Raw genomic sequence first — 6,911 nt, forward strand, 5'->3', positions numbered from 1 at the left:
GTTAAAGTTAATGGAATACTCAGCTCAATAGAGCTCTGACTCTTTGTCAGCCTGGCTACAGTGCTGAAAAGAAACCTGGGGTTGTTCTTATTTTCTTCAATTAGTGATGAGTAGAAAGATGTCCTAGCTTCACGAAGGGCTTTCTTATAGAGCAACAAACTCTTTTTCCAGGCTAAGTGAAGATCTTCTAAATTAGTGAGACGCCATTTCCTCTCCAACTTACGGGTTATCAGCTTTAAGCTACGAGTTTGTGAGTTATACCACGGAGTCAGACACTTCTGATTTAAAGCTCTCTTTTTCAGAGGAGCTACAGCATCCAAAGTTGTCTTCAATGAGGATGTAAAACTATTGACAAGATACTCTAACTCCCTTACAGAGTTTAGGTAGCTACTCTGCTCTGTGTTGGTATATGACATTAGAGAACATAAAGAAGGAATCATATCCTTAAACCTAGTTACAGCGCTTTCTGAAAGACTTCTAGTGTAATGAAACTTATTCCCCACTGCAGGGTAGTCCATCAGGGTAAATGTAAATGTTATTAAAAAATGATCAGACAAAAGGGAGTTTTCAGGGAATACTGTTAAGTCTTCTATTTCCATACCATAAGTCAGAACAAGATCTAAAATATGATTAAAGTGGTGGGTGGACTCATTTACTTTTTGAGCAAAGCCGATAGAGTCTAATAATAGATTAAATGCAGTGTTGAGGCTGTCATTCTCAGCATCTGTGTGGATGTTAAAATCGCCCACTATAATTATCTTATCTGAGCTAAGCACTAAGTCAGACAAAAGGTCTGAAAATTCACAGAGAAACTCACAGTAACGACCAGGTGGACGATAGATAATAACAAATAAAACTGGTTTTTGGGACTTCCAATTTGGATGGACAAGACTAAGAGACAAGCTTTCAAATGAATTAAAGCTCTGTCTAGGTTTTTGATTAATTAATAAGCTGGAATGGAAGATTGCTGCTAATCCTCCGCCCCGGCCCGTGCTACGAGCATTCTGACAGTTAGTGTGACTCGGGGGTGTTGACTCATTTAGACTAACATATTCATCCTGCTGTAACCAAGTTTCTGTTAGGCAGAATAAATCAATACGTTGATCAATTATTATATCATTTACCAACAGGGACTTAGAAGAAAGAGACCTAATGTTTAATAGACCACATTTAACTGTTTTAGTCTGTGGTGCAATTGAAGGTGCTATATTATTTTTTCTTTTTGAATTTTTATGCTTAAATAGATTTTTGCTAGTTATTGGTGGTCTGGGAGCAGGCACCGTCTCTACGGGGATGGGGTAATAGGGGGATGGCAGGGGGAGAGAAGCTGCAGAGAGGTGTATAAGACCACAGCTCTGCCTCCTGGTCCCAACGCTAGACAGTCACAGTTTGGAGGATCCCAAAAAATTGGCCAGATTTCTGCTCCCTCTAAAGTGGGATGGATGCCGTCTCTCCTAACAAGACCAGGTTTTCCCCAGAAGCTTTGCCAATTATCAATGAAGCCCACCTCATTTTTTGGACACCACTCAGACAGCCAGCAATTCAAGGAGAACATGCGGCTAAACATGTCACTCCCGGTCTGATTGGGGAGGGGCCCAGAGAAAACAACAGAGTCCGACATTGTTTTTGCAAAGTTACACACCGATTCAATGTTAATTTTAGTGACCTCCGATTGGCGTAACCGAGTGTCATTACTGCCGACGTGAATTACAATCTTACCAAATTTACGCTTAGCCTTAGCCAGCAATTTCAAATGTCCTTCGATGTCGCCTGCTCTGGCCCCCGGAAGACAATTGACAATGGTTGCTGGTGTCGCTAACTTCACATTTCTCAAAACAGAGTCGCCAATAACCAGAGTTTGATCCTCGGCGAGTGTATCGTCGAGTGGGGAAAAACGGTTAGAGATGTGAACGGGTTGACGGTGTACATGGGGCTTCTGTTTAGGGCTACGCTTCCTCCTCACAGTCACCCAGTCAGCCTGCCTTCCCGACTGCACGGGGTCTGCCAGGTGGGAACTAACGGCGGCTAAGCTACCTTGGTCCGCACCGACTACAGGGGCCTGGCTAGCTGTAGAATTTTCCACGGTGCGGAGCCGAGCCTCCAATTCGCCCAGCCTGGCCTCCAAAGCTACGAATAAGCTGCACTTATTACAAGTACCGTTACTGCTAAAAGAGGCCGAGGAATAACTAAACATTTCACACCCAGAGCAGAAAAGTACGGGAGAGACAGGAGAAGCCGCCATGCTAAAACGGCTAAGAGCTAGTAGCTACGCTAAGCTAGCGGATTCCCAAACAGGGAATCCGACACTAGACAGGCTGTGGAGCAGCACAGGTAACGCACGACAACAGTGCTAAAATAAAATAAAAATCCACTAGACAGGCTGTGGAGCAGCACAGGTAACGCACAACAACAGTGCTAAAAAATAAAATAAAAATAAAAATCCACTGGACAGGCTGTGGAGCAGCACAGGCAACGCACGACAACAGTGCTAAAACAAAATAAAAATCCACTGGACAGGCTGTGGAGCAGCACAGGTAACGCACGACAACAGTGCTAAATCAAAATCCACTGGACAGGCTGTGGAGCAGCACAGGCAAGTGCCAAAAAATAAAATAAAAATCCACTGGACAGGCTGTGGAGCAGCACAGGTAACACACGACAACAGTGGTAAAAAATAAAATAAAAATCCACTGGACAGGCTGTGGAACAGCACAGGTAACGCACGACAACAGTGCTAAAAAATAAAATAAAAATCCACTGAACAGGCTGTGGAGCAGCACAGGTAACGCACGACAACAGTGCTAAAAATAAAATAAAAATCCACTGGACAGGCTGTGGAGCAGCACAGGTAACACACGACAACAGTGGTAAAAAATAAAATAAAAATCCACTGGACAGGCTGTGGAACAGCACAGGTAACGCACGACAACAGTGGTAAAAAATAAAATAAAAATCCACTGGACAGGCTGTGGAGCAGCACAGGCAACGCACGACAACAGCGCTAAAATAAAATAAAAATCCACTGAACAGGCTGTGGAGCAGCGCAGGTAACACACGACAACAGTGCCAAAAAACAAAACAAAATCCACTGAACAGGCTGTGGAGCAGCGCAGGTAACACACGACAACAGTGGTAAAAAATAAAATAAAAATCCACTGGACAGGCTGTGGAACAGCACAGGTAACGCACGACAACAGTGCTAAAAAATAAATAAAAATCCACTGGACAGGCTGTGGAGCAGCACAGGTAACACACGACAACAGTGGTAAAAAATAAAATAAAAATCCACTGGACAGGCTGTGGAGCAGCACAGGTAACGCACGACAACAGTGCTAAAAAATAAAATAAAAATCCACTGAACAGGCTGTGGAGCAGCACAGGTAACGCACGACAACAGTGCTAAAAATAAAATAAAAATCCACTGAACAGGCTGTGGAGCAGCGCAGGTAACACACGACAACAGTGCCAAAAAATAAAATAAAAATCCACTGGACAGGCTGTGGAGCAGCGCAGGTAACACACGACAACAGTGCCAAAAAATAAAATAAAAATCCACTGGACAGGCTGTGGAGCAGCACAGGTAACACACGACAACAGTGCTAAAAAATAAAATAAAAATCCACTGGACAGGCTGTGGAACAGCACAGGTAACGCACGACAACAGTGCTAAAAAATAAAATAAAAATCCACTGAACAGGCTGTGGAGCAGCACAGGTAACACATGACAACAGTGCTAAAAAATAAAATAAAAATCCACTGAACAGGCTGTGGAGCAGCACAGGTAACACACGACAACAGTGCTAAAAAATAAAATAAAAATCCACTGAACAGGCTGTGGAGCAGCACAGGTAACACACGACAACAGTGCTAAAAAATAAAATAAAAATCCACTGAACAGGCTGTGGAGCAGCACAGGTAACGCACGACAACAGTGCTAAGTGATTTGGGGTCACTTGCATACAGAAACTTTCCAGATTTGATTCTGCTGTCTGGGATGTTAGAGGATGGACACACCGATGAATTCTGTCAGGTCTGCACCAACCTCACAGGCTTTTATTTTGAAATACAGGCTCTTATTGTGGAAGTGTGACATAAACAGGATTTTTGTTTTCAAAAATTACTTATTTCTTAAAAAAATATTGGTCTGATCACCTTGCTGTTTTCAGGACTTGAATAATCATGAAAAAATATGCAAAAGGACAAATGTCAGCTCTTTCTGGATTTCATTTGGTGCTCTGGATACACAAACACACAGAGGCCACTTGCTTTTGGATGATCATGCCTGTTTCACTGCAAAACTCTGCTGTGTTCACACAACAGAATCATCTTTTAGACTATAGTTTTAATGGCTTAGAATTATTTTGTAGTGATTATCAGCTCCCATGACCACCCTCCCCCCCCAAAAAAACAATTTCAGTTAAAGTTATGATCTGTGTATGAAGGAAAAATGCCATGTAAATGCAATCCATTTACTCTGTCAAATAGATTCATACTTTTACAAACACAAACCTAAGAACTGAAGTCCAACAGACCAAGCTGGCTCAAATTCAGTTGTTCTGGATATTCATGTTGTCTTTGTCAAAAGCCAAAGAGAAGACTGAACAACAAACCCATGAGGAACCAAAAAGACCAAAGGACAATCTTCTGAGATGGTGGTGTATCTGCCCAGTACAGAGCTCTTCTCCTGTGTCAGGCCATCATGTTGTATTAACACTCCAGCTCTGGCTTTCACCCTGATCAATGATCCGTCTGTAAAACAAGTGATTACAGGTGAGGTTGTGTTTAGAGCTGACTCTCTCCCTGTTATCACTGTACTAAAAGGCAGGGATGGTGGCCAAGTGGTTAGTGCGCTTGGTTTCAGTGTGGAAGGTTCTTGTTTCAAACCCCACCCCTGCCACATTTCTCCATGTAATGTGCAGTTGCATCAGGAAGGGCATCCGGCATATCAACATGCAGATCCACTTCGGATTTGCTGTGGCCACCCCGAGTGCAAACAAGGGAGCAGCTGAAGGGTCTTACTTTTTTGCGTGATATCTCAAGAATCATATCTCTAATAGGCAAAGCAATCACAAAAGCTGAGAAACGTGCACATGAGTCTGTAATAGCAGCACGGTTTCTTAGTGATTAGCACTGTTGTCTCACAGCAAAGAAGGTCAATTTGCATGTTCTCCCCGTGTTTGCATGGTTTCCTCCAGGTGCTCTGGTTCCTCCCATGTTTAAAGACATGCAGGTTAGGTGAATTGGAAACTTTATAATTGTCCAGATCTCCCTTGCAAAAGAGATCTCAATCTTAATGGGACTAACCTGATAAATAAGGGTTAAATTAAACATTTAAAAAATAACATAATAAGAAAAATACACCATGAACTTAAACATGTTTCTAATAAGTGAAGCAGATGGTGGTCTGTCTTATTTTGAGAAATTCATGTGCTTGACTCATCCATCATCCTGATCAAATTATTTTTTTCTGATGATGAGCTGTTGCCATCATGAGGTTTCCGTCGCTCGTCCGTCCACAGTTCAGAAAAGTTGTATCTCCTCACTCAATTTTGAACATTTGTGTTGGATTTGTTTGGAGGAACTAATCACTGTGCACAAAACTTGGTTGTTGTTTTGTGAAATTTCCACAACTGACCTTCTAATCAATCTGATTTAACACGTTTTTGATGCTGGTCTCAAGAACTGTATTTCCTCCCTCAGTTCTCATATCCATACTTGGTTCCCATTTAGTGTGATTATTTTTTAATGTGGCAGCAGTATAATTAGACTGATTTTATGACTGTTCAAGACCTACGTCATTGACATTTTGGTCTCTGATAACAACAGCAAAGCTCCAAATCGTTCAGACATTTTGTTCACAATAAAAATCCGACGAGAGGGCTGGAACACTGCTCACACAAAGCATGCTCACAGGCGAATGATGCAACCGACAGGCGTGAAAAAACTCACGCATGCGCACGAAGGTTCAAGCTTGGCTGATGCAATCACACGTGATTCAAATCCATATGGTTTTTGCAAAAAATAAAAAGGTCAGATACTTTTCTAACAGACCTCATATTTCATAAAACCCAAGTGGCCTCTGGGTGTTTGTGTATCCGGAGAATCAGCTGAAATCCAGAAAGAGCTCCTTTGGCATTGCTTATGTATTTTTTTCCATGAGGATTCACGTTGTGAAAACAAGGTGATCGGACCACTACGCACGTCCACAAAATGCAAAATATTTCAAAATAAAAGTCTGTGAGGTTAGAGACCCTGCAAGGCTTATGACAAATGTGGGTATCGAATCCATTAGCTTACTGGGGAAATTAGTGCAGAAAATCCACTATGGTGATAGTGCAGTTTATCTGCCAGGGAGGGAAATTCAACAAGTTGAGACTGTGGCCTGCTCCCGTAGACGTGTCCATAAAAAATCATAGAGGGATATGCTTTGCAAATGTAATACCCATTACTATATTGGATCATGTTGAAATTGAGGATGGCCCAGTGGTTGTTCCAGTAATAGCAAAGATTTCGTGTCTGCTACCTACAACGCGCGTGGAATGTCTCAAACCTAAACCTACTTCTAGGCATCTTATATATGCTACTCTGGAACCACCCCTAAACCCAAACAGTTCAACTGTCAACCGCACTGAGGTCCTTAGACTGGGTCTCATTAACATAAGATCACTGTCCTCAAAATCACTGTTGATTAATGATTTAATTATTGATCATCACTTAGATATGATTGGGTTATGTGAAACCTGGCTTAAACCTACAGCTGTCCTCCCCTTAAATGAAGCCTGCCCACCAGTATATACATTTAGTCACGTCCCTCGTGATGCGAAGCAAGGTGGGGGTGTTGCTCTTATTTATAAATCTAGGTTCAGCTTATTAGCTGTTGGTGGTTACAAATATAACTCGTTTGAGCATCT

Source organism: Thalassophryne amazonica, chromosome 7, assembly GCF_902500255.1.
Source record: "Thalassophryne amazonica chromosome 7, fThaAma1.1, whole genome shotgun sequence".
Taxonomy (NCBI): Eukaryota; Metazoa; Chordata; class Actinopteri; order Batrachoidiformes; family Batrachoididae; genus Thalassophryne; species Thalassophryne amazonica.